The sequence below is a fragment of the Falco rusticolus genome, chromosome 4 (genome assembly GCF_015220075.1).
Source record: "Falco rusticolus isolate bFalRus1 chromosome 4, bFalRus1.pri, whole genome shotgun sequence".
Lineage (NCBI taxonomy): Eukaryota > Metazoa > Chordata > Aves > Falconiformes > Falconidae > Falco > Falco rusticolus.
This window is the reverse complement of record NC_051190.1, coordinates 12357396-12383315: the sequence shown is the minus strand read 5'-3', so window position 1 is coordinate 12383315 and position 25920 is coordinate 12357396. Positions and strand designations below refer to the sequence as shown.

The 25920-nt window shown below is 41.5% G+C and overlaps 1 long non-coding RNA gene across 1 annotated transcript in view; it reads left to right on the top strand.

The window, feature by feature from the left end:
- LOC119147634 overlaps positions 1-25351 on the top strand; it is a 39963-nt gene extending 14612 nt beyond the window's left edge. Inside the window, exon 3 of the long non-coding RNA XR_005104096.1 lies at positions 25184-25351. This is a non-coding gene — a long non-coding RNA (uncharacterized LOC119147634). The remainder of the gene's footprint in view (positions 1-25183) is intronic.
- Positions 25352-25920: the final 569 nt, after the last annotated feature.

The window sequence follows — 25920 nt, the reverse complement described above, 5'->3', positions numbered from 1 at the left end:
GGTGACAAAGCTAGCTCAGACCTCTCTGGGAAAGGGGAGTGACTGTGATATTTAGATCTGCTTGTGAAAGTTTCTTTTCCCAAATTTGGGGATTTACATCCACTTCAGATTGTCCTATAACAGCTTGCAGAAGAAAGACAGTATGGTTACCCCCACTAGAAGTGTCCGTTGCTTCTCCTTGGAGCCTGGCAGCAAATGTCATTATTCTTCAGCAATCCAGGCATTGGCATCGAGGACAAGGAGACAAATACCAAGAAGGGAGGGAGCTTTCAGTTGCTTTCATGTTAAATGGATTCCTGTGAGGTTTTTAACGTGCGGTGTTGATGGTGGAAACCTGTGACCTAGAGATAGGAGATGCCCGGTTTGGCACCCACATCGTGTCAGTGCTGTTCAGGATGCAGCAGGGTCACCTGACTGGGCAAGAACATGTGCTGAGCTCTTCTCCGATCTCCTGCAGTTACGTGCGTGTGTGCCTGTGCGCACTCATGCTGCAGAACCAGCCAGAGGCCCTTCCCACTGCAGACCATCTGTCATCATGTATTTAAAATAATCTGAAGCTAAAATGGGAGCGTTCACTTTCCCTTTCTCTCCAGCCAGAGCCCAGAACAGGCAGCAGTCTGCCTTAAAGACTTGCAAGTAAATTGTGCAAGATCTTGGCAATGAAAGTATGTGGCGTGTGTCTCCGCAGCTGGGGAGCTGTTGCAGGAGAGGGTCAGGGGACCCTATGCAGGACTGTGGAAGATGCCAACATAAAAGCCCAGCCTGCATTGCCAAATTACAATTCCTGGGGTGATGGAAAGGAGTTCTTGTAGGAGCACTCACTTTGGATCTGCTTTCCTTATAATGTGTTATGTCCAACCACAAGTCTTCAAATTATATAGAAGAGTAATTTTCCCAAACAGTACACTTCTGTTTTCCAGTGACGCATAAAGGCGAGGTAAATGGTAAGAAATAAAACATGCTTAATTTAATGGGGACGACAGCAAGACAGATGGGTGGTGGTGGATCATTTACTGCAGGCCTGAGAATGCCAGCTTCTGGGTGGAGATGAGCACTGAGAAAGTGCTCAATTAATCTCACTGGAGGCCAGTGAGCTGCTTGTGCTCGCGCTCGCTCATGAGCTGCTGTGGGAACTCAACTGTGTTTGTGAATTTGTGTTGTCTCTGGGGATGTCTGTACGGGAGTGATTGTTCTTCATGTAAACACCTTCCCTCTCAGGCAAACAAAGCAATTTGTGCTCAGACAAGTATTTGCAATTCTCCCATTTTGTAATTCATTTCTCAAAAAACATTGTCATTCAGCTGTGGAGAAGAAACAATGCTATCCACCCACAAATAAAGGGCAGCAAACAGTCCGTGATCTCTTCAGGCTAAAAACTGTTTGCTCAAAAGATTTGCCAGCTACTTTTCAAATAACAAAGATCTTCACAAAAGCATGGACTGGGTGATGATTAGTGTGGGATGTTTGGGGTTTTTTTTTCTGCAGCCTGCTTTCCTTTTACCCCCTAACCTGCATGCTGCTGTACCCTGCCCCTTATGTGCATGTCTTTAAAACCTAAGGCTGTTGCACATAAAAGGCACATGCTTAAGTGGCTGAGACAAGTAAAGGTAATGTTTTCTTTTAAGGCAAGGAGAAACCTGGTAGGAGTTGCCCTTAATCTGTCCCCCTTGTACCACTGGTGATGAAATTTTCTGGTTCTTCCTGGATATGACAGTGAGAGAAGGACTCATCAGATAGCCCAATTCAATTAATATAGGTATGTATAGCACAAGACTGTAACGCCAGCATGACAAGATAGTGGACCTATGGATCACTAAGGGGATAGCATGGACTGTCATCTATGGGCAGCGTTCTATACTGTTGCATCTGGCATGTGTCTCATCTGAAATCTGTGTACTGATCTGCAGGTGAAGTATTTCCCAGCATGGTCTGCCTTTCAGTGCACCTATTCTTACCAGTCACCTTATGCATATAATGAAATAGCTTGTCTCTTGCTGCTTTTTTTCCTAAATAAAATGGGGAAATTTCCTGTTAATTGTAGGAAACTCCAGCATGACCTTCCTCAAACTGTCTCCCTCCTTAGCTTTTAGCTATGGTATTTCTACTGTGTCTAAAGAGAATTGTTAACCAAGTTGGATCCTAATTTAGTAGGTGCAATGCTTTGTATTGCTACTGAAGTCTTTGCACTGCTTGGAAGTCTAGGCCCTTTTGAATGATGGAAGATTTTGAGCTGGGTTTAGTATAGGAGTAAATTTCACATGGACATGGGAGGGGAGTATATTGTATGATTTTTGTACTTCAGAAGCAAAATGACCACATACAACTTGAATGTAATTTAACTTGGGTTTGCAAGAACTGTATTGTCTTGGGTGGAGCCAGGGTTGTAGCAAGGAGCTCAACAGTCTATAGATCTTCAGCTCACCTGAGAGGTGTTGTAGGAATGTGGGTTTGGCTGGCAAAGCTAGTCCAAGCAATGCCCACTCCTCTCCTGTAGTGCATTCTTGCTGGGTTGTGTCAATGTGGCCGTCTGTAAGGCCTCAGTGTAAATCTGATTATTGAAATGAACCAGGCTAAGAAAGCTCATCTTGGGATGGGGGTGGGGGCTGGGGGGAAGGCGAAAGGCATCGGGCCTGAAGGGCAAGACTGTCTTCAGTGGCAAAGGCAGTTTATGAAAGTGTTTGCAGAACTTAGTGTCACTTGGAGTGGTGGTACTTCACCTCATTCTGAAAATTTAGGGTGTTTATTCCATACAAAGAGGTAATAAAGCAAATTCTTGTAGTAGAGTCTAGGAAATGGATGAAAACACCTCAGGGTTTGGCACTCTCAATGAACTAGCCTTCTGTTTGAAGACCCTGCATTTTTTTTAGTAGCATTTTGTTCTGTGTTGTAGCCTGCTGTAAGGTACAGATTGTTAGCCAAAGAGTTATAAGACTTGAATCCAGGAGTGGATTCCATCCAGACTGGTCCCTTCTTAAAAGTGACAGATACCAAGCGATAGATAAAGTCTCTTCTGGATGGGCTTGTATCCTTGTTGTCTCCCAAGGGTATATGCTACCTACTTCCTGCCTAGCACAACTGATGGGAGCTTACGCAGGGGTTTCTGCCACTTTCGATTCACTAAAGACCTTCCTGCTCTTATGCAAAGGAAAAGTAGATCGGTGGCAAGAGCAATGTGTTCTGTACTGCATAGGTCTCCTTGCTGAGTCTGAGTCAGCTAAGGAGTAACAGCTCCATGGCCAGATGAGGGGTGGGATTCCTCATGGTGCTGGCATCCTGCTTGGAGCAAAGGATTTCCCTTAGAGCTAGAGGAAACAGACAAGTTTATGCAGAACTTCAGCATGCATCAGAAGGCATAATTCTCTTTTAGGTGATTGCTTTCATAGTGAATTCTTCTGGGCTCTTCCTTTAACAATTACTGGCTTTAGGTAAAGGAAGATGTTTCAGATTCTAATACCCACAGAATAGCTGCAACAGTAAACCTTTGGTGTGTCTGAAGCACAGGAATGCTAATTTATCTCATCCACCTCAACACAAGGAATCAGTCAAGGGGGAATGAGATCTGAGACACTTTCAAATACCAAAAAAAGGCAGCTGAAATAGGAAGAATTATGGCTCATGCATCTTTTCCCTTTCTTCCCCTGACTTGCTAAGGTTGAAACCGTGACCTTCTTGATGGCAAGAAGGTTTTAACACCAGAACTGAATTCTTAATCTGAGGAGAGTTATATTCTGAGTAATACTTTGTGTGCACAATTACAAGACCAAATCTTGGCTGGTATAAATTAACTCCACTAACTGACTTTGACCCAGTTCAGACTTGCATGCATCTTCCCTCTCCTCCTTTTACATATCACATTATCTCAGTTTTATCAGATCTGTCACTGGCCAGTAATAAAGAAGTTAAATGATAGAGGGATGGTTCTGTAGTGGCCTTTTGCATGCTGAACATCAGAAGCTTCTCTGACCATCTAAGAATCAAAGTAACTTACTGTCTAACATCTGTCATTGATTATGCAATGCATTCTTCTTTGCACCCCTTAAAATGTGAAGTATACAGGACACAGGAATTTATTGCCTGTACCAGAAACTGCATAGCAAACTGCTGCTGGAATAATAGTGGAGTTCTATGTACTGTGTAGTACTACGGAGTACTGTGTAGTACTATACAATGGATTACTTAACATTCCTGTTTAGCAATACCTGATTGAGCAATAAGATGCAAAGCAGCACATGGTGAGATCACTTTACATATGGTTTTAAAATCTCTAAAGCTATAAGACAAAGTGGGTATCTTATATTTAGAGTGACCTGAGTCATCCTAAATAATGCTGACTACCCACATACCAGAACTATAGTCATATTATAGAGGTTGCTGAATCAGGACTTGCCTGTGGATACCCTTGTCTGTGTGAGTAATTGCACTGAAGTTAATAACACTTGTTAATAAAGTACAGCTTCTGGGAATTAGGTCAGATCAAGCCTTGGTATCTTACTGTAGGATGATTTGTACCTAACATATTGTTCCATTAAACATGGACTTGTACTGATAGCTTTCAGTGCTGTAATAGCTGTGATTAGTGGTAGTTCTTGTTCCATATAAACATCTGTCTTTCCCATGTAGATTTTCTGGATAGTTCTCCTGTTGGCTGTTCCCAGAGTGTCTCATGTGAGAGGCGGCATACCATTTCTGAGGCAGGCCAAAGTGGGAAAACACGCTGAAAAAGCACCTTTACGTTAACACAGTGGGAAAGTGTCTCTGTGTATGACCCAAAGGTCAAAACATTAAATCTTTAGGCTTAGTGAACTGAGATGTTTATAAGCAACCAAAGTGGTAAAAGCCTGATAGGAGAAAGTATAGTACAGGTGAAGTTAGAAGCAATTGAAATATTTGTTCATCTGCATAAAGCTCTGCTCTTAGTTTTGAATGCTGCGGAATGAAGTTGCATAACTAGTCCTGTCCTGCTCAGGTATGCATGCCTTGCATGAGGTACCAACCACCCTGATGTCCCCTTGACTTCAGGGTGTCCTGATTCAGTACCTTCCATCCCTCATTCTGTTTGAAGGCTCAGCTTTGTAGAAAGAGATGCCAGATTACCTCTTCAGTGCAGAGAGGTTTGGTGTCCTTCAAATTCTGGCCTCTCAAATTCTGAAGAAATGTGTGCACTAGGAGATGAACCAGGAAGGTTTTTGTTATTTTGTTTTCTCATGTGTTAGTGAACTTGTCGCAAATTACACAACTAACTCTACTGGGTTTCTGCTGAAATCTGTGGTTGGAATTCAATTTGCCTTGTGTGTCTGCATTTCCCAGCTTCTCTTGATGAAAGTAGGCTCCAACAGTGCACATTGTCAGAGTCTTGCATTCAGTCAGCTGCAGGTGTATTTTAAAAGCCTGAGGGCAGATTCTGTTTGGATATGAAGCTCTGTAGCTCAGATAGCTGATTATCAAAGTGGCTGAAACCAAAGCTGTTGTGAGTAGCCCGGTGAGGAAGGGGTTAGAGGAGCAACTAGCCACTCTGAAAGGGCCAGATGTCATTGTGACCTTGCTTGATCACTGTAGTATGTAAGTGGCTTTTGTCAGGCAAATGAATTCAAATGCTGACATATAACCAACAGCTAGGAAATTACGCCCATTGTTTACTTAACCTGCCTTTTTAGGGGTCTGCCTCAGAGTTGTCTCACTCCTCTGAAATGAGTACTGTTAAGGTCAAATTGTTTAGCTCCTGGTTCCTACTCCGTAATTTTGATGTGTTTGCAGTTGTCATGTGGCTTGCTTCAGTGCTCCTTTGAATTTCTTGATAACCAAAGAAAGATGTATGTACTGCATACAGAAGAGGTAGGGGAGACTGAAAAGATTATAGAAATTGATGTTGGAGCATATTAAAGGAGGAAGCAGATTTTTTTTCTGTTGCCTACCTCCTGAGGTTACCCTGCTTAGTATGGTGCGAGGGAGGAGAAAAAGGTGTTGCAGCAGGTCACAAAGGCTGCCTCATTCATGAGCCTGCATTATAGTTGACTGACATTCAGATTCTTGTAGTGTGCAGAGCTTTTGTACTTGCCGCTCCCCCACCTCCCACCCCCAATATACATCCCGGTGCTGTGTTACTGCTGCAGTATGTTTAATGACAGAGGGAGGAGGCTGTCCCGTTGAATTTCTACCCCCTTTCTCATTTCCCAGGCCTGGTGCAACCATAAAATGAGATATTTCAAAGGCACAGAATGGTAATGAGTACTTAAAACAGTTTCTCCGTAGACTTCAGAGTATTGTTGATACACCTCCTTTCCTGAGTAACAAGGCACATCAGCTTTTCCAAGATGAAGTTATGATGTAAACTTTCCAGCCAAACTAACTGTGTGATAAATCAGTACATGGTCCTTGCTGTATTTTTATATTTGCAATTGGTAACGTGACAGTTACCCATAAGTTTTTAAAAATGCAGCCTTTTCTGTAGCAAAGGCAGGAATCCATAGGCAGAATTTGCCTGATTTCTCTGGGAGGCTGCTGCATTAGGTTGTATTTTGTGGTTTCTTTGAGAAATAATGAGATAGGAGGGAATCTGAGCCCAGGGCAAGACTACAGTCTCCTTCAAATGGTCATGTACAGCTCAACAGTCAGCAAAATCATCAGGTTGCTGATGAGAAGATGTATCAGTGTGCATTTCCCCTGTGGTCGGTGTTGTTATCTCTGATGCACAGCTAGGTATGCGATAAGATTTCGCAGTGGTCTTCCTTGGAATTACAGTCAGCCAAGAGGAAACCAAGACTGAGCATCTTTTCTAGCAATAGGAGATGCTGATTATTCCCTCTAGGATGTGATCTTGGAAAGGAGAGATTGAAGCCAGCTATGACAGGAAGAAAGAATTGCATTCCTCTGTTCTTAAAACAGACTTGAAGCTGGCACTGTTTTCCCCCGTGTGTGACATTTGCAAATGCATATTTTAAGAACTGGCCTCAAGCTGTGTCTGTGGGCTGGCAGGGCCCACTGGAGGCTGCTGTGGTGGGGACTAGATGTCCCCCAGTCTCTAAACCTCTGCTTGGTTGCTACCAGTGACACCTCATCTGTGTGTGATGGTATGTCTTGATTGTTTTCAGCTTTTGCTTGTAAACAGACAGGCCCACCCCTGTTTGTGGATGTCACTGTTCATTGCTGGTTTGCTTCTGCCATGTCTCCCTAGGCCAGGCTGGCCTCATTCTCAGTATCAGTAGGGGTTTGGGTGGGAGAATAGAGTGTAAAGGAAAAGACTGAAGTCAGGGAGCAAGCCCAGAAACATTGGCTACCCAGTGACTAGCCACGTGCTCCCAGTGGACCAAAGCAGTTGGCTTCTCTTTCTGCTCTGTCATTTGACACTGGAGTCTGTGTCTGTTTCTGTAAACACATCAGTAACCACCTTCTGAGTTTCTTGATGGGGTGCTTATTCCAGGTATCACTGTCATTTGAGACCAGTAGTTGGTGGAGGGTAGCTAATAGCACAGATACTCCATTGGAAGGTAAGGCTTCCCACTGCCTGCCAGGGGAATGAAAAAGCAGGAGGATTTATGGCAAATGCAGCCAGTTGAAGGAAAGGTGTTATGAGCTATCACAATTACATGTTGTTCTTTAAATGTGTTTTTACAGCATCTGCTCCTGCCATTCTCAAATCATGTATCAGGCTTGGATGTGCCTTAAGGTGTGATCATTTGAACATAATACATCTGGGCTTCCTTCTGTTTTTTCTTGATACCCTCAGGCTGACAACTTGAGGTTGAATGTAAGTGTGAGCTGTGTGGCACCTCTGATGTGATATGATGTGGTATGACTCAGCTTAATAGGGTAAGCTGTCACCACAAAGTACTCACAACCCAGTTGTCTTCTCACCTCCTGCTTCTATTCACAGTAAACTGACCTCCTGAAAAGTGCATCAAGAGCAGGGGCTGAAAAAGAAATGAGGGTATGAACCTATTCTGCTAGACTTGAAAGTACTAGGTTAAGTTTTCTGTGTTGGCTTTTTGTCCCTTAACATGAAGCTTGTAAGCTTTCAAGATTATCACTGTTCAGGCCATGATAGCTGGTTGGATGCCTTATTGAGAGTGTAAAATGGAATAATAATGGTCAATAAAAGAAAAAATTTGAAACAGTTAAATAGCGAAGATCCACACTAGGCTTTAGTAAAGCCTGTGTGCCACATTCAGCAGCAGTTCTGATGTTGTCCAGGGGATAGGTAGACATGATTGACCTCTTGTCCATATTGCAGAGCAGTTGTTTTGGTAGTAAAGATACTGCTTGAGTTGTTTTTTTTTCTCTTCCTCTGTTGTCCCCACCCCCTCAATGCTATGAAGATAGCTGTTGACTTAGAGCATCCCTTCCTTCTCTGTTCAGGTTTTATGCTGAGGCAGATATTTATCTTTAGGCAGGAAGTGATGAGGTTAGTCCCTGCTGAGCTGTCAGATTAACGGAAGCTATTCAGGAGAAATCTGATTGATGCAGGAATAGCTGTAAAAGGGAATGGGGGCAGAGAAAAGAAGGATGGTTCAGGCCAGGATAAGATGCAGCTACAGGGCTAAGCAAAAAGGGCAAAAATAGAGGCAAGCATAAGGTGGTAGGAAGTACTTCTTGTCCCTTTAAACTTAAGAAGTTTAAACTCTTTATTTCTGTCTTGGTCTGGAGGAGCTAGATCAAGAGGAAATTAATGCTAAGTAAGAGGTTTAGAAAGACAGACCTTGCTTGCTTTAGTACTGACAGGCAAACTGCCTGTAACTTCTGGAGCAATGAAGGTGCAGTCTGAGCAAGATTTTTTTTTTTCCCCCTTCCTCCCTCCTTTTTTTATTTTTTAAAAAACACAAACAACAAAAAACAGAAAACTGGAAAAGTCTTATGCAGAGTCCCAAGAGTAGGGAAACCCAGGAACCTGGATGTGTTTTAAAGGGCAAAGTAGAGGGGCTGCAACATTGTCTGCCACTGCCATGTGCATGCTCATGTTGGCAGATGCTGCCTTTGGCTCTAGCTTGGAGGGAAGAGTTGGAGTGATTTCTGGGTACAGAGTTTGGTGCACGGGTATAAAAAATATGGGAGAAGCAGAAACAAAGTGATGGCGGTAGTTTTCTGACACATCAGGTGTGCCTAAGGATGGTATTTCAAATGTAGCCCTTCCACAAAAAAAAGAAGTGAAGAAAAGCAGGAAGAACATCCTGTAGATAGGGCTAGAACACCCAGGAGCTTGATGTTCCTGCTCAGATCTGTTCTTCCAAGCAGCTAGAGCATTAGTATGCTTGAGCAGCCTTCGTGGCTACTGGTTAATTCCTCTACTGTGCTGTGCCTGGGGACTTCAGGACACAGGTCTTCCTTGTATCTGGCCTGGATAAACAACCTACAATACCAACAGGCAGAGCAGTTGTATTAAAAAAAAAAAAAAAAAGTGTACATGCTCCTCAGCTGATATATTCATGTCCTGAAAATAATGCCGGATTCAGGGTGTGGGGTCCTACAGAGCTGTTTTCTCCTGAATACAGGTTGCCTGCAGTGGCTATGCTGTTTAGACTGGTTCACGCTGCTCAGCAGCTTGGGAAGTGTGAAGAAGTCATCGTGATGCTGGTGTATCTAATGCTTGTGGATCCCCCTCACCTGATTGATCTTGATGGGCCATAGATATGGTAGCAGATCCTGGGGAAGTGGAGGGGACAACTGTGGTGGAAATGTCTGTGGAACCACAGCTTCAGTCTGACCTCTCATTTTAAAGCTTCTGATACTATGAACCCAAAACTGAACTAAAACAAAACCCTATTACATGCTTTTGAGTAACAGTTTGACTAAAACCTGATATTCTTTGGGAAGAACTTCTGGTTCCTGAGAGGGTGCCCCTATTCTGTTTTCTACTGAACTGGTTGGAAGTCATGGAACCCATAAGCAGATGCCTTTTAAACCTGCTTCTTACTCATAAAAGAATTGTTTTACCAGAATGAAACAGTATGGTTTTACCTGGGAGTGAAACTGAATCAGAACTATGCCGAAAGGGCAACCATTCAGCTTGTTACAAATTTAATCTGTGACTAAATATAAAAGTGCCTCTGTAGGCCTCATTACAACCAGGGCTGATGCAGAGAGGTGTTGGGACTTGCCATGGCTGCTAGGTTCAACTGCTTAAGTTTTCAAGGTGGGAATTATTTGACTGTCCCTGTCTCTTCAGGAGATTCTACTCTCCTGCCCCATTTTGGGGTACAAGATCAGTGCTTCTGGCAGAGCAGAGCTTTGGATGTGATTGTATGAAATGAGAATCTCTTCTGTTCTTTATGCTGTAGATGGTTGAAACCTCTACTTCAAGGATGGTTGAGGTGCGGCAGCATTGAACTTGGGGGAAGGCATGCAGAAGGAAGAACTTTGATGTTGGGTGATTTGGGGACATTTAACGTTGGCTGTAGGGCTAGAGTGCTCTCTGCTGTTACACTGCAGCTCAGAATAGCTATAAAGAGTGAGCTGGTTGAGTTTCAGTCCTGCTAGCCTTGTGTGTTACCCTGGACAGTGCAAATAACACAAAGGAGGTAGTGAAGCTTAAAAGAAGAATTATCTGATGCAAAACAAACCAACCCATTAGGATGTCAGACAGCTGCATTCCTTTCACAGTAGGCCATGAGTAAGAAAAAAGGAAAATGACCATATTGTTTGGATCAGTAAAGCTGTTTACCCCCTCACCTTTCACCACAGCTGGCATGGGGCTACTTATCAAACACACACAGATATATATATAGTTATACATGTTCCTTTTCCAAGTTAAGTAAAGGTGGCCCGTCCACCTAAGTCAAAATTGGCAATTTTGTCTTTTTCAAGATGAAGTGACTTGCTTGTGTGGCAACCCTTTTAAACTGACAGTGATACTCTTCTGAACTGTCCTTTCTCTTTCCCATCTTCCTTCATGTTTAAGGGGCTTTGCCACTTCTAGCATCGCTGCAAAAGCAGAGCTGGAGCTTTTTTGTCTCTGAAATAAGGTGCTTGTCTCAAGGAGTTGGAATTAATTATTTTGGCTATCTCAGAACATTACAGAATGTGGAAATAAAGATAGTTCTGTCCTGAGAAGTTGGGCAAGGCATTTTGAGGACCTTGAAAGTTGCTGGATGTGATACTGGAGAGTCCAATATTGGCATTTCCTTCTTGGTTGTAACAGTGGAATTTCCAGTAGTGTCTACAGGAACTGTTTATGTAAAGGCCGTGTTGAGAGTTTTGAAATAAACATACATTTTGGCTATGACCTCATCGTTATGTTTTGGGGTGTTTTTTAGGGCAAGATCTTGAAGGTAGGTGGGAGGAATTGTAACGATGAGATCAGCAGATAGAGAGTCAGACTTTTGGAGTGCTCTCCCTGTGTCTAATCCCAGACCCCTGCCCAGATGGAAATTTACATAATCCTGTTTTTACTTCCCCTCTGTTTTCAGCTGGTGGAGTAGTCTTTGCTTTGAAGTTAGGAGTTTCTGCATGGGGGAGCACTGTAGAAAGAATGTTAGGGCATAGATGCATACAAACCATTACTGTAAATGTAAAGCTTTTCAGCTGATCTGTGCAGTTTAACTCCGATGGTTTTGTATAACATTTGACTGAGTCATCCCTTGAACTAGTTTTGAGACTAGACTACTTGTTGCCAATGTCTAAAATCTAATTTGCTTCATGTATGTGTTTTTATCAGGCCTGGAATTCTAGCTTTATCTAGACCTGTTCAGAACTTGGGTTTTTTTCCAGTCTAATTTAGTATAATACCGTCAAAAATATTGCTCTTAGATAGGAACACTAGCAGTGTATAAAACTCTATCACTTTTGGTACTAAACTGAATCTGAATTACTGAACTTTCCAAGATGAAAGCAGCTGCAGGGAATTCTCTTAATTCTGTCAGTTTGTTGTTTTGCCTTCTTTTAAAGGGAAAGGAGAATTTTATCCTTTCCGCCGCTTAAGCTTCAAACAGTGACAATTTGGGACATATGCTAAGTGTAAGGCTCTAGTCCCTTTTGCTGTAAGTGTTGTAGAGAGAATTTTGTTAAGATAAATGTAAGGTGAATCATGTAAAGAATTTATTTAAAAAACCCTGATCTTTGGATTATTGTCTAAGAGAATATTTGATCTTCAAAACAATGGATATAAATGAAAAGATAATTTCTGGGTATAAATGAAAAGATAATTTCTAAGTCTACGTGATCTTAGAGCAGAGGAAGCCCAATCATGCTCTTCAAGGCTGCTTTTTTCATTTCTGGTCAGTAAAATCCACAGTGATGATTTCCTCAATTAGGAGTAAGTCCATTCCAATAACTCTAAGTATAGTTTACAACAATGATCTGAGTTTGAGGTGTCAGAAAAGGGAAGGAAATAAATGCCACTTGACATATAAGTCTTTTTTTCATCTGCAGGCTGCTTTTTTCATAAAGGAACAATTTTTTTTCTAAAAAGCTACAGTTACCAGGTAATACAAGATCTTAAATTAAGACTTCCTTGTAACTTAGTGACACAAAGCTTAGCGTTTATATGTAGTGACTGTTCCAAAAGTGAAAATATGAGTCTTTCATTCTTATGTATATTCAAGAACATTAGTTAAATTTTTTCAATAGTGCTTTAAGTCCTTCTTAAATACTGTTGGCTGTGACTATCGGAACATTGAGTAATGAAAAACCGTGGCAGAACTGTAAGAAAAAAAAAAAGAATGTAGCTTTTGTAATTCAGAAGAGCTTTCAATGTTTCAAAATGTGTTTTCTAAAATCATTTTTTTGAAAGATAAATTATCCACAAATCATGAAAAGCAATGGTAAATGATTTTAACACCAAAGTACAGTGAAAAGTCGTCTGGTTTTTTGTTTGTTTGGGTTTATTTTCCTCACAAAAAATATTGCATCCTGTGGCTTAGTCTTTGAACCATTTGGGATTTAAGGGTACCGTAGGATTATGCTGTTCTCTATGGACAGTGAAACTAGACACTTGACTTTCTGAAGAAGAAGCTGGAACTTTTGGTAATCACAAGACTGAGAGCTGATCACAGGCTCCAAGATGAAATTGTGAGATTTGCAATGCTGTGAAGGCAGACATTTTTTTTCCTCCTTTAACAGTAGGACTTTCCAGAATGTAGCATAACTTTATATGATTCATAGTCCATGGTAAAGATCCCAGTTTGTTGTAATCTCTTAAAGGGGAGAAATGATACATAACTGAAAGAGGCTTCCTCATGGTGATAATCCTCTAAAATCAAAAGGCAATATGTAAAACACTTGGGTTGTGCCAACCTTATGCTCCACATATAAGTCTTCTCCCACCGTTGTGTGCAGTGCTTAATCTTGACATTATGCTAAGGATGATGCAGGAAATCTTATGTTAATATGCTGATGTATAATAAATGTAAGAGAAAAATCATACAGCTCAGGAACTGGCCTAAGAATAATAGCAACCCAAGAAGAGGTTTAAGTATTACTGGTAATGGTTTCCCTGTGAGAAATGAATGTGAACACTAGATAATGTTGTTTTGGTGGGAGCAGGTTAGCAGTCAGTATACCTCCTGGTATAGAGGTGTCAGTCCCTGCAGGCTCTTAATGTCATTCTCCTTCCCTGGTAATTGTGCTACCTGACAAATCAGCAGTTATGGGAAGAAACTGGACATAAAGAAGCTCCTGAGCAGGGACAATTGTATCACTCATCAAGCAGGTCCTATTTGAGCTTCTCATATTTTCTGTATTGAAAATGTTAAATGTATGTCACTTGGTGGGAAGCTAATTTTGTTTCCTTAAGCAGTATTTCTCAACAGAAAATGCCACTATACAAAAGAAACTCGCTGCCTTTGTTTTAAATGGAAGTAAGTGGAAAGCTGTGTGTTGTAGAATTTCACTGTTTTTTTCTCAATATGATTTCTCGTTTTGTTCTAAACACTTAATCCTCTGAGAAAACTATTTCCAGAGAAATAAGATCTCTCTCAATCCAGAGTTAAGATGTTATTGCTGCTGAAAATTTTGAAAATTTTCCACTGGGGGGGAGAGGAAATTCTGTCTTCTGTCAAAAAAGGAAAAACTAATACTTTTTTGCCTTGAATCTAGAAGCTTCCTTAAAAAAATGTTAGTTTTTAATGAGCAACTTTTTCACACAAAAGTTGATTTAGAGACCCTGTTTCCCACTGAAAACAGTCAGGAGAAGAAAGAGGCAGCTTGCCTCAATTATGTGATGAGCAAGGTCATAATGAAATATCAGATTCCTTTGTTAAAAATAAACCAGGAAGCAACTGATTGAAATAGTTCAGGAAGGACACTTTTGACATATAGAAGATTTTTCACAATTCTTAGGGATGCAAAAATGTGCACAGTTTTCCTAATACAGAGTTTTGGACAGATGCCCTGTGGTATTAAGAGCAAACAGATACAGAAATCCGTTCCTAGGGGGACATAAGAGTCTGTTCAGCAGATACTGGTGCCAGCGTTAATATATAGCTTGCTAAATATTCTGTAAGCTGTAATGCTAGTAATGTTTTTGTTTTGTAGTTTCTTCATTCCCAGAGTATCAAGTTATTCATAACTTCTCTAAATCTGATTTCTATATTTAAACCCACTGATATGATTAACTGAAACAGCTTATCCTATCAATCACTCTGAGTATTTCATGTATAGAAACTGCACTCTGCAAAGGAAATATGGCTTACTAAGGTGTAAAATAAATGCTGAGAGAAAATGAGGCGGTTGACTGTGGCTGTCAAAATTGAGGGAGTTCTGAGGGCTTTTCATTTGCAAATATTTTTTTTTCTATGTCTGTCTAAGGTCAAGTCACTTGTCAATCAGTTTCCAGAGTTCTGCATGTATTGTGATCCCACAGATATAATATAATGAATAGTCTCTGAATAAAGTTTAACATTTCATACTTTGATCGGTTTGTAAATTTGTATATGATTCTTATATTGGCAGTAAATTTAAGTCTGAAAGACCTAGCAAAGTAAATGAAAAATATCTAAAAAAAAAAACAAAAACAAACCCAAACAAAACTCCCCAAAACCAAAATGGTTAACACCCACCTTTCCACACCCTCCCAAATGATTAAGAGTGATTATCTTGAAAGAGTGGATGAAGCCTGACTTTGAGTCTAGGCCGAGTTTCATTGGCTTTAGTTGAAAATTTCAAGGTATATCGAGAGGGGAACATACAAAAATACAGGGAGTGGAGGAGGAGATATAATCCAGCATGAATGCCTGCAAATACCAGTTCAAGGCCAAGAGTAATGTTTGATGAGAAAACACAAGTGAGTATGCTGGCCTACAAATAGTTTGACATTTTGGCTTGTACCTTGGCTGTTCTGTATTCAGAAGGGAGTTGTACCTAGGAGAACTAGGTACAAAGCAAGAAAAATCTAAAAAATTATTGACATAATTAGTAGGTGAAATTAGCATGCTGGCAGCTGGGCTAAAAAGCTTTTGGCCAGCTTGAAAATGGAAAGCCAATAGCAATTGTTGAGTAAACTTGCTGCAGTCACTGTTGACAAAGAAACAAGGAGCCTTAATGATAATGAAACATCTTGTTCTTGATGTAGGTGGTCAGTTTCTTTGACTCCATTGATTACTTTTTTTTGCCTATTCAGCCTAGTCACTAATCTGACACAGTGAGTAGAGTTACTTAGCTATTGCTTGGGTTTATGATTTCCAGTTATTCTCTGTTATTGAGAGTTCTTTGGGTCCTGTTCATGTGGCTGCACGTGTATATGAACTTGTCCTACACAGAAAAGTCACTTGCTAATAGTTTTACACCTGGATTCAGTCTGGAAGATGCTTGCATGTGAGAAATCAATGGTTCAATCTTTACTGAAGCTGGTTAGCAGTAGGAGTCAAAATGATGAACACGTGAGGTTTACTTTTGAGATTATTACAGCAGCAAACTTAATGCTGTGTTTCACTAGTTAAGTCACTTCCTCCTTGAGGACTAAAGGAGTCACTGGACTGTGTAGATACCCAAACTGAAGACTTTTGTCACATTACAGTAAAAAAATAGTTGGATCCTTTCAATTTTTTTTTCTTTTTGTGTGTGGGGGGAAGCTTACGAATCAAATCTGTTTGTGTTCAGTCTCTCATTTCCAATGGGCAGCAGTTTGAACCAGTTCTTTGTCTATTGGAAAATATTTGTGTGCTTTCAGAGGCCACTGAGTCAGTGCCATACAGAGCAATTGAAATTACAAGCAAATATTTTCCTCTTTCATGCAGTTAAGTGCCTAATAAATCCCCATAAATATAAGCTTTGCTAAATGAGACAGCATAAATAGGCTTTATTAAGCCCAGACTTAATTTACTCCACAGTCACTTTGAGAACATCTGGCAGCCTTAAAGTGAATGTAAAAGTCACCAGTGCTGACTTTGAGGCCACAGCTGTGTAAATGCACCTCGGTATGCACATGAGCTGGGCTAATGGTCTCAAGTGTGACACTAGGGCTGACTGCTGGCTTCAGTGGTAGGTGGTTCAGGAGCTGCACTGAGCAGCAAATCACTTCTTTGCCTAAGCCAAAGGGAGGATTACAGCATGCTGCAGCAAATAGTACCATCTCCTTCCACCTCCGCAGCTGCTGGGGTTGAAGAACGGTAGATGGGTTGGTGCCCCTGCCACCCATTTCCTTCACACCTTGAAGGTGGCAGTCTGTACCTGTGCTCCATGGTACTCTGGCATAGATATAATTCCCTTCTTGGGCAGATGTGGATGCCCCTTCTTTTCCACTCCAGCAGCTTAGCAGGTCCAGGCTGGGATCTGATGAAGGGAAGCGAGGTATGTGGAGATGCGTGGGAGAAGGTGGGCAGGAGCAGTGGATCAGGCCACAGCTATTGTGTGGATGGAGTATGCATAGAAGGAGAGGTATGTGAGTGTCCTGAGGGTGTATGCATAAGGAGGGTGAATCCTGAGGTAATGGGAAACCTGAAGTAATAGAGTAAAAAAGACAAACTGACCATAAATCTGATTCTTCTGAAGGTTCTCCAGAATGCTCCCTCAGCTGACACTGCTGTAGATACCAATCACCCCCTCCAGAATTTGTTGCACCACAAAAGAAAATGAAATAAATAACCTCTCTTGTTCTTGAGAAGCAAATTGAATGATTCTGTTGCTGCTGAGAAAACTGTATATTGGCTGTGGGAGCTGGATTCTGATTTTAGTTGCTGTTGTCTGAATCCAAAATAACTGTCTGGTATAGCGCTGTCTTAGTGCTTGAAACTGTAAAGTCTGATCGTGCCACATTGTACAGGGATGGGTGGTGCGAAGGGATGAAGGCATCCATCCCCTTCCATCATTGCTGTGTGCATTCATAGCTGTGTAGGTATGGCCCCTTCCCCTTGCTTCGTTTGGGTTCAGAGCAGTGCCCAGGCTTTTTACAGCCCATGTTCATGAATATGGACCAAGACTGACTAGCAAAGAACTTGCTTACGTGGGAGAAGAACTTGGCAAGTTTTTAATTTCTTCTCTTGAGAGAAGACCAGAGGCAGACAGATAACTACTTTATTTCATCCAGTGCTCTGACACTTAGCGGGCTGGGACATACAAAGTATTTAATTGATAACAGTAGAAGATGTCAGGAAGAAAGGTTTTCATGTTGGACTGATATATGTGCCTAAATCTTCTGCTCTCTTTTCTGTCTGCTTTTCGTTTGTACATCTTGATTAAATTGTCTTTGTCTAGGCACTAAATAAAATGTCCAAGTTGATAAAAATAATTGTCATTGCTGAAATCTTTGCTGAAGCTTTCTGTGTGGGAGAAAAGTTTCCCTTTTCTTGCTTCTCAGAAAGGTGTTTCCTACAGCTCAGAGCCAAGGCACATTGGATTAGAAAATGCATGCATATCTACGCCCATTTCCAAGCAAAATATTATTAACTTTGTGGAGCTTCTTTACGTCAGTTGGCATTTTTGTCACAATTACAGAATGTACTTTTAGACTGGCTGAAATGTGCACTTAAGAAGAAGAAAAAAAGAGAAAAAAAACCCTAAAAACATGCTCTTTAATATGCAGACATGTAGGGAAAGAGTGTGGTAATGAATTTGGCTTAGTTTATTGAGTCTGGGCCAAATTCTGATCTCAGTATGCTGGCCTCAGCTGAGTTGCTCCAGATTTTCACCAGTCTGACTGAAGCCAAACTGTGTTCTTTTGTCCTTCAGCATTTGACTGTTGGTATTAATAGTTTGGGGCAGGAAGGGGGGATAAATTTTAAGTGCAAGGATTTGCTAGAACCCTGTCCTGAATACATACTTTGCTTTAAAATATACAATACATATTTTCAGTCACTGGGTACCTGATGTCACAAGTGAGGTGTTTCAAGGCTTTCTACATGGATACGTTTGTATAGATATCACCTTTTGCAAGGAAGTGCAAAAAACTGGCTCCAGCATCAGTGTATCTGTACCAGCAGAGTCCCCTGTAAGCTGTGAAAGCTCTTCCTGAACACTATCAGTAGTTGCCTTACATGGGTTAACACATCACTGGGCAGTGGATGCTTCTGTATGTTTAATAGCTTTAATCTTCCTAGCCATGTACAGCTCTTAGGACTTAGCTTTTGAACAGCCATGTCTTTAAAGTACATTGTTTATACAGACACTTATCAAATGCAACAAATGTATACACCCCCCCCCCCCCCGTACTGTTTGTGAAAGCAGTGGCTAAGCTGTTAGTCCAGAGGGGATATTAGCTCTCTGTTATTTTGCACGGGTACTTACACAGTGGTAGCAGGAGAAAATCACTTAAGTCCTTAAGCCTATGTCTATGCTAAAGCATGTTAGAAATGTTCTCAGAGTTGGAAACTCCATCTTTATATTATTGGCGTTGTCCCTGGGGTGCCATCGGTCATCTAGCACTCTCCCAAACAATTCCTTGGCATGGTTCACAACCCAGTACTGTTTGGCACCAGTCTGCATAGGTGTGACCAGCCTGTTCCAGAAAATAAGAGTTAATAGTGTGACTGTGGAGGGCTCCCATGCCAGTGGACCTTGTTGTTTAAGAATATGTGAGAAGCCAATCAGGCCTTACGTTTTTTATATTCTTAAGCTTTATTTATACTAGTAAATAATCAACTCTTGTCAAGTCAGTGATAATATATGTGTTAAACCAATGCAGGGTTAAAAAACAACAAAACAAAAGTCATGGTACCTCCTGTGAGATGTATTGAGTATCCTTAAATTCCTTACTCAAGATTAAAGATACGCAACAAAAAGAGATTGGGTTCTTAAAGGGTAAGTCTGGGATGTTAGAGAGATTACCCTTGTGAAACATCCCTTTCACAGAAAGGATAGTAATGATGATGTACTTCTGTGTCACCGAAAGAGGTTGACTAAATCAGCTGTTATCATCCATGCAGAGGTATTTACCTGTTTCCCAAAGGAATTACAGCCCAAGACTACTAGAGAGCTTCACTGGGAGGGAGAGAACATTGCGGATACTATATGCATGATCTAAGGCCGTTTTCTTTTCCTGTATCCTGCAGTCTTAGAGGAGGATGTGAGCACTGCAGGACAGAGTTGAAGGCTCTAGAGTTATGGACCAGAAGCTGGGGTGTGGATGAAGGGATTCAGTCAAGGTGTGGTGGAGGAGGGGGTGCAAGCAGAGTAGCTTGAAAAAATGGTGGTGATCCAGCAGTAGATTAACAAATTTAGCTGTGGTAGAACAGCAGGAAAGAAGTTTAGATAGGTGAGCTTATTTAGTCTAGCACTGCTTTGTGATGGATGAAGGGCAAGACTGAACTTCAGAACTATGGAAGAAAAGCACATTAGGATGCAATGATATACATGTAAGAAGGAAGACTCAGCTACCCTGGAGCTGGGCTGAGGTCCAAATGACAAGGAGGGTGGCAGCGTAGTCAGCTTTGACAAAATGGGGCAGGGGATTAGGCTCGAGGAAAAAGTTAGGAGTTAAGGGTGGAATGCCTACTCATTGGATTCTGCCTTGTGCAGACAAAGGTGGCAGGACAGCTGGGAGGGGAGTGGAAACAAATGTAGAGCACAGTGAAGGAGAGTGGCTGGTTTAATTATTATTTTTTTTTATTGGAAACCAAGTGGGTGGCAATGTTTTTAGTTCTCTGCACTCCAGGCCTCTGAAGATTCAGAGGATGATGCTATAAATAAATGTCACAGATCATCATATGTGCTTCTTTCAGCATCTGTTCTGTAGTTTATGGGAAACACCGAGATTTGCTGACTGGCCATTTTAACAAACATCCTTGTGTAGAGTGAGCGTATAATGACATTAGGGAGGTCACCTTCAGTGGTGCCATTTGGTGTTACAAATATATTATTGTCACGTTGTAACTGCTCTCCTGAAATAAAGCATACTCTTCACTGGAAATACTTAAGACAGTAGGACTGCATATTAAGCAAAGTAATCCATCCTGAAATAAACTCTTGGTCTGGATCATAATAACTCTGAGCGCCTCAGCAGATTTGTCTAAATCCAAAGTAACTGCGGTGACCTGGACCATAGTTTGGCCTGGAGTCTGTGAAGAACACGAACATAACTTCTTGAGAAATTGTTCAAGAGATTTGTTTTTCATAATAGATCCAAAAAAAGTGTGCAAAAGACAGCATTTGATGTCACTGAAACCTTTCTTTTCTTCCCTTCCATACCACAAGTATAAGATTATGCAGAATCTTCTAGTATTTATGTACTTGTAAAAAGTTTGGAAACATGGAAATTGAAGGGATAATGTCAACAGGCAGCTGTATCCAAAAAAGGAAGCTATAAAGGGAAGGCATAATGTTACTGGTTAAACTTTTTTACCAAAAAGGTCATTGTTACATAACAAATGCCTAATGATAAATCTGGAATGTGCAGAACTAAATCTTTGCTCAAAGGGAGCAGTGCTAATTGAATTATCTTGGCCTAGAAGTGGTGTAAGTGTTCCCAGTGTCTTTTCACTTATACTCTCCTGTTATTTAGTAATCTTGTGAGCTGGGTTTTCTGGTTGTGAGGTTTTTTTGGTTTTGTTTGCTTTTGTGTTTTTGGGGGGTTTGGTTTTGTGTGGGTTTTTTTGGTTGGGTTTTTTTTTTTCCTCCAGAGGCTTCAGTTTCCTTATTGTCATCTATTCATGTCCATATGGTGTTTTTCCCTGATTGGCAAGCACTACAATTGGGTGTGATGAAGGGACCAGCTGTAAGAAAAGTTAGAAAATGTGATGAATCTGCAACTGGGGTGGCCTTCAACTAGATCAGGTTGCTCAGAGCCCTGTCCAGTCTGACCTTGAATGTTTCCAGGGATGGGGCATCTACCACCTCTCTGGGCAACCTGTTTCCGTGTTTCACCATCCTCATCATAAAAAAATTCTTACTTGTATCTAGTGTGCATCTACCCTTCTTTAGTTTAAAGTTGTTCTGTTGTTCCTGTTGCCTGAGCAAAATCACTGCTCAGGCACTAAGAGACATGGGCAGCAGGCAGAGATTGTGCATCCTGTCCTATCAATAGCTTATATATGCCAAAACGATGCCATCTGAAATAATGCCACTGTAGTCCTGGTGGCTTGACCACCTTAAGACATCTGTTAAGCAGCTCAGCTCAGGTAACAGGGGTGTTGACTTGACTCCCTGTTTTGGCAGAAGCCAGGAGGTGCTATTGAACATGAGGGATTCTGACTTCTGATATGGAACTGTTTGATCTTTGGATCTGATCTGGCAAACTTCTCACTCAGCTCTCTTCCTTGTATCTTCATGGTCAGCCACAACTTCAGGGTGTTCCATGCTGTGGGGAGACAGTGTAGGGTCTATAGACGCTCAGGTGTAGGAGACCCCATACTGCAGGACCACATGTTCATGTTTCTCCCTGATATTTGGCCAGAACTGTCATGTGTAAGTCCCTCTTGCAACATACTAGGCTGGAGGGTCCCAACACAATCTTTTAGAGGCAGTTGAGACTTGGCTGTGGTGAGGGTGCCCACTGCAGAGATTACTGGGGATGACAGCAAAATTGCAAGCTAGGCATCAGTGTAGATCCCTAGCGTTGTATTTGGAATACGCTGGAATGGAGCCCATTCTACATTGACTTTAAGGTATCAGGACAAAGACATAGTTTGTGTTTCTTTAATGTTAATCATGACTCCATGCTTGTCTTGTGGACAACCTCATTCAGATGTGCTGAAGCTTCATCTATTGTGTCAGAGGGCAGCTACATTGCTTGATTGTTTGCTGCAGACTATTATTTACTCTGGCTGTTTACATAACCTACAGGACTGGTACTAAACTCTGACTGCAGTTACCCTGGAATAAACCTGGAGTGATTCTGGTGGAGCAGTTGTTACTTTTCGTCGTCCATTCAAGTCAAAAAGGGCTCCTTCATCTGCAAGCTAGTATCAAACTGAAAACAAAAGGCAGGGAGCTGCTTTCTGGCTGGATCCCCAAGTACACTACATAACCTCTTGCAGGACATCAGCCAATGGAGAGAGAAATTCATGTGCAAAGACATAATTCCTTATAACAAGCTAGGGATGGTGTTTAATGTAAAAGGTCTCTAAATGAACCTCAAGCTGGAGTAGCATCTCCTTGTCTACAGTGTTCTAACTTGTACGGTTTCACAAGGAGTAAGTTGTAGCCCACATTCTGATCTCATGCTTGCGTTGCTTTAGACACAACTTGATTGCTACTGTATTCCACTGGTGTAAATGAATCGGAATCAGGTCAAGGTGCTTGAGAACACTACCTGCAAAAGGAAGAGACACTCACTGTCTCTTTCTGCCCTTCTTTTCCTTTCACCCACGTTAACAGCTGTGATAAGTGTTTACATTCTAGGTTCTTAGACTTAAGAGACTCTTTACTTTGGGATTAGGGACACACATGCAAGTGCATGAAAATTGTGGTGATCTTGCCTAGTGAAAGAAATAGTGGTTATTTTTCTTCATGCTGACCCTGCCTTCTTACTGAGAGTATTGTATGGCAGATCCTAAGAAATAAGCAAAAAAAAAAAAAAAAAAAAAAAAAAGCAGATAAACAGTGTAGTATAAAATTCAGGCTTGTGGCTGTGTGTTTGCATGGAAAACTCCCTGGTTAAAGTTACTGCTGACTGGGCATGGAATAGTTACAGGATGTCAACTATAAAACAGTGGAGGCCTCCAAGAAAACTAATGCCTCACAAAGATGCGATGCTGAACTTAAAGCCAAACAAACAAGGTGTAACTGTTGTCTAATTGGTTTCAAACAAACAAGGTGTAACTGTTGTCTAATTGGTTTAGATATGTTGTATGTGTCTGCATGTGATTGTGTTTGTGTGTTTTAGCACCAGTAGCTGGGACTGTAAAACTGTTTCGGTGACACTGGCTTAAAATGTTTCTGCATTGTCCAGGTTCTTTTCTCACCAGTCGATATGAAGCGGTCATACAAGCAGAGAGCTCTTCCCCATCACAAAACTGTTATGATCCTACCAATATTTTTGCTTATGAGGTAAATAGACACCCAGGTGAAATGACCTGATTTATTTCATAGGAAATGGTGTTTTCTTTGTAATGAGGTTGCACTGCAGGCAGATCAGACCATTGTGGCGTACTAATTCTTGCAGCCTGGAGAGGTGAGGTGCAGTGGATGGGTGAGAACTAAAGCAATCTCCCATGTCATACCTAATTCCCAGACTAGGGTGGAGAAAGTTCACAGCTTTCATTGCAGCTGTTTTTCAGTGCATGCCCACTGCTGAGGACACAGTTTAGTTGTGTGATAACATGAGGAAGAGACTTCTGTCTGTCTGAATGACATGCCAGGTACGTTTAGTACCTTTCCCAGTGTTCTCCTGGCTGAGTAGCTGATGCTGTTGAGTCATTTTTTCTGGGGAGCTGCTGCTCTGCTGTGACAACAGCCAGGCACTTAAATAGGAACCTGTATCGAGACCATGCAGGATCAGAAGTCAGCTTGGCAGCTGCATATTGCAGAATATCACTAGATCAGGACCTTCATTGTCAAAACAAACCATAAAAATTGATAGAAGTACTGCACACCCTTGTTGGGATTTTTTTTGGGGATTCGGCTTTGCAGGATTATGGTAAATGTCACAGATTTGCTGCTGACAACACTATTGCTGTACCTGTAAGAAAAAGGCATCGTTTTTTTTGTCCAGGCATTTAGCACAGTTTGTATAAATAATTTTGAGCTGTGGAGGACCTGATCTCTATACTTCTGGGTGGTACCCAAGAAGTGACAGCTGTCTGAAACCCCTTGGGACCTTTAGTCACAGGTTGGGCATCCCAATGCCTACTCATAATGGCTTAGTGCTGCTGGGGAGGAAAATCATTTCAGGGGAAGATTATGTTAGATGTTAAGGACTGTGCTTTGGTCTCTGGCCCCTCTTCTCTGGATATCTTCCATTATTGAACTTGCTTACACTTAAAGTAAAGGAGCTGAAATCCAAAGTAGTTCAGGAAATGCACACTGGACCTGGAATTGACCCCATAGATTATGGATTTGTTGCTTTGTTTGCCATATTAACTGAATGTTATTGGCTATAGTTTCTGTGTCAATATCCGAGATGTTTTTGGTAGTAAATGGACTTTGTGTATATAGTGAAGTCAAGACAAACGTAACCATAGAGGCTTATCTGCCCTTTACAGGCAGCTTGTCAAGGGCAGATTTTAAGGACATTAGTAAGGTTTGTCTTGTCCTCTGGGTAATGCAGGAAGCAGCTACATTGAACTTGCCAGAGCTGGCAAGTTCCCACACTGCTAGTGTCCCTCTGTCCTTTTTGATACCCTTGGTGAACCCTTCACCAGCCTAGATGGGTTGAGGTAATTTTATTCTTGGGTTGAGTACGTTGTTTTTGCCATTTTCCTTGGATATTAAGTACCAATTTAAGAGCAAGGAGGATTTTCCCCATATCTGTAGCTGGTATCACGTAGCTTAGCAGCATTTGCTGCTGTGTCATGATTGGCTGTACTACATGAAGTCTGGAGTTCTGGTTTTCTCTTGCTGCTGCTGATCTGCTCTGTAAATTTTGAACTTTGTTGCTGTCTGCTCCTCTTTTTCTGTTTTCCTCCTTTACTGGTCTTTCTTATTTAGATAAAAAATAGCTTAGGGCAGGGGTGGCTTGTTGCTCTGGAAAAAATCCTGCCTCTGCTGATGTGAGTAATGAAACTGTACTTAATTTGATTCTGGAGCATGGATTTCACTCTGCACATCTATGTGGTGCTTAGCAAAATGAGACCTTGATCTTTATTGGAGCCTTAAGGTGCTACTGAATACGTAAAAACAAAGGAGACAAAATAAAAGTATCTTCCTTTCTGTTTTTATGTTGTTCTAGGTGCCTGTATGTTTCTGTTGTGTTATGGATCACCGTACCCTTCTGCTCAGTATTTCCTCTTGAGCCCTTTCCAAAGGCACTGATTTCAGCTTCGACTGTGCCAACATATACGTGGAGATGAGTGAAGTCATTCGAGGTTACACCTGTCTAGCTGAGTCTGCATCTGGGAGCTAAGCGTTATCCACAGGGTACCAGTTCAGGTGGATGGCAGTAGAACTGTTATCCTGTGACACCCCATGCCTGGAGGAATCAGAGCTGCTTCGACTGTGTACATAACTGTTCCCATCAGATACTAGGTACTGTACCAAGGGCATGCTATCAAGGCCCTCACTTTGTTGGGAACACGAGTAGGGTAGCTTTATCTTTCTGCTGCTCCTCCTCCTATGCATTCTCAAAAACTTACTGTTCTCCTTACGAGAGAGATTCCTTACATTACGGGTCTAATTCTTAAGAGTACTTCAGTATATTGACGTGCGGAATTAGACTCTATAACTCGAAAGTTATAAAGTAGGTATGTTTATTGCGCGCAGATGCACGGGGGATCGCTCCTCCACAAGCGTGCATGCCCGAAGTGAGGAACCATCTCACATTTATACAATGAAACAAATGAATATTCAATTAACGCCTATACATATTCGTTACCTAAATCCCGCTTCGTATGTTAATTAGCTGATCAGTCCGTTTCCTGGAATGTGGTGGTCTTGCAGGTTTGTAGGTGATTCATGTTCTTGTGACCA